Below are 3,173 nucleotides of genomic sequence, written 5' to 3' on the forward strand. Positions count from 1 at the left end.
TATTTCAAATCAGATATGAAGAAGCTGACACCCAAGAACTGTGGCCATTTTTGAAAACGTTAGTTTATCTATAGTCACATTCTGATTGGCTACTTGAGCCTTTATGCTACACCTGTGCACCAACTCCCAGTAGTCCATGGATAGAATTTCATCATTGACCCCCACACAATGTTAAATTAAGTGTGTAGGAAAGTTAATGGAGTGGAGAGGTGAAACATCCTCTGAGCCTCAGAGTCTGAGGATTGGGGGAGGGAGGGAGAGATAGTAAAGAGACACAGTTAGGAGTGCATTGGGAGTGGGTGAAAAAAAGGGACAGTTGGTTCTGTCCTGCCTATGGAACTCTGCATTATGAGGGACTGTGTCCTCACACAGCTTGCGGGGGAGGTATGATGGCAGAGAGCAGATAGGACATATTCTCACCCCTCTCCCCATTCAACTGCAGCCCTCAGGATTACTTTCACAAGCAGTGCCATATGTGGGTGAAGTACTCCAGGCTTTTGAAGGGCCAACAGAATCCACAGAGAGACGATCTCTTCTGCCCAGCCTGTTACTCCCAGTAATACCTGAGATAGCAATTTTACTCGGGCAAGGAAGCTGGAATATAAGACAAGTGTAAATCAAGAGATTTAGAGACAAATTCTCTTCTCTGTGTGAGTCAGGAGCAATTCCATTGACAGCAGAAGTGTTACCAGTGAGTGGAGAATCAGGCCCTACAATTTATTTGTGGCGGTGGGAAGAAAGCTTTGCCTGATGAAGTTATCTGTAACTTCAAAATTCACTGCTGTTCCTCCTATTTTCTCTTTCAAGTGCCTAACACCTGGGAAATAATGCCTAGGAACTTCCTCTCTGCATCTCTGACCAAAGGCCACTTTAAAGAGCATGTGTGTGTGTTTATACTCTCTGCAGGTTTGTAAAGGTTAGGGTGTTAATGTTTTCTAAATTGTTTTAGTTTCTTACAAGACCAGTAGCTACAGCCGTGTTCAATGTTATGATTTTTATAACTAAAAAGTAACTGTAAAAGCTCTTATTCTTCACAATAAAATAAAAAAATTAATTCAATTCAGCATGTACTCCCTGTTTGTGAGGTTTCTTAGAAGAGTTGAGATTAACCTGTCATTGCTGCATCTACTCTTAGGTCTTCTGAAAGAGGATGTGCTAATGGACCTAGCATACAGAGAAAAGTAGTCATGTGTAGAATAGAGCAGTACTGTAGAACTCAGGTGGAAAGACCATCTGCAATACCAGTGTGTCTTGTCCTCTCTGGTGTAGGATGCATAAGTACAGCTGAAGTGAAGACCTGTTTTGAGGTACTGTACTTGAACCACACCCGCAATATCTGGGTGCATTTTTGTATGTGGATGAGAGATATTGGAAATACTATAGGCACTAAAAACTGCATTCACCAATGGCAGAACTATCTTTATTTTAGTTTAAGTAGCCCGTATGCAGCTTGACAGCACCTAAAGAAAGTGGCACTGTGGTTAAGGCAGTTGACTAGACCTCAGGAAATCTGAATTCAATTCCTAGCTCTATCATGGGCTTCCTGTGTGACCTCATCTGTAAAATGGAAATAAAAATACTTACAGATCTCACAGGGGACCCCAGGATAAATTCATTAAATGACTAACACAGACAGATACTGCAGTGATGTGACTATACACGTATCTAAATACACATCATCCAGAAAGAAAATTAAGGAACAAGTAAACCTCATGCATAATACAGAGAAATGCAGTATTGAGAGTTACTTGGCTAACAGCCATACAGTTCCCCATTCATTGTAATGGAAGCTGCAAAGCTAAAAGTACCCTTTAAATTGTAAGGTAGTACATAATTGAAACTATATTCCTGAGTCCAGAACCAATTAGAACCCGCATACATGACCACTAGACTAGGAAAAAGGTGCTTTTAGAAACTGAGTTAGCTAATATGAATGCTCTCTATAAATATATCAGAGGGATAAATACCAGGGAGGGATAGGAATTATTTAAGCTCAGTACCAGTGTGGACACAAGAACAAATGGATATAAACTGGCCATCAGGAAGTTTAGACTTGAAATTAGACGAAGGTTTCTAACCATCAGAGGAGTGAAGTTCTGGAACAGTTTTCCAAGGGGAGCAGTGGGGGCAAAAGACATATCTGGCTTCAAGACTAAGCTTGATAAGGGGATGGTATGATGGGATAGTCAAAGATCAATTAATTGCCAAAATTAGGCTATTAGCGGTAAATATGCCCAATGGCCTGTGATGGGATATTAGATGGGGTGGGATCTGAGTTACTACAGAGAATTCTTTCCTGGGTGTCTGGCTGGTGAGTCTTGCCCACATGCTCAGGGTTTAGCTGATCGCCATATTTGGGGTCAGGAAGGAATTTTCCTCCAAGGCAGATTGGCAGAGGCCCTGGGGTTTTTTCGCCTTTCTCTGCAGCGTGGGGCATGGGTCACTTGCTGGAGGATTCTCTGCACCTTGAAGTCTTTAAACCATGATTTGAGGATTTCAATAGCTTAGACATAGGTTAGGGGTTTATTACAGGAGTGGGTGGGTGAGATTCTGTGGCCTGCGTTGTGCAGGAGGTCAGACTAGACGATTATAATGGTCCCTTCTGACCTTGAAATCTATTACTCTAATATATCACCTCATATAGGCACAATTTAACAACTTCCAAATTGTGTTCATTGGCTGTGTTTATCCCAAATTCTCCATCAATGGAATATCTAGATTGGAAAACTGGTCGAGGTAAGGTTAAGGTTAGCAACAACATGATACTTAACCTCCATCATGTGCTAGTCTTGACATGCCCAACCTTATCACACAATGAGCTAACACAATTGTAACTGCATCTATGCTATGTGTTAAGGCTGCTTTCAAACTTGAATTTTAAAAAGTCAATTTTTCTAGTCTATTCCTCATGTAGACAGGTCTTCAGGATTTGTCTAACAGAGTTTGTGGTCCCATTTTAACTTAATAACTGACTGCCAATTAATTTAAGTTAGCCAATGCAATAGTAAATGATAGTTTAAACACTCCACAAATGTTTGGTGTGTCCTCGAACAAACCCTGATGGAGTGTCATGGCTAGCATTTCTCTTTAACTCAGGTATCTGAGAAAATCAACATCATGAAAACAAGAGCAAAGTTTGCAATGTAAAAGGAAGAAATACAAGACTATTTTTA

Source organism: Emys orbicularis, chromosome 5 (assembly GCF_028017835.1).
Source record: "Emys orbicularis isolate rEmyOrb1 chromosome 5, rEmyOrb1.hap1, whole genome shotgun sequence".
Lineage (NCBI taxonomy): Eukaryota > Metazoa > Chordata > Testudines > Emydidae > Emys > Emys orbicularis.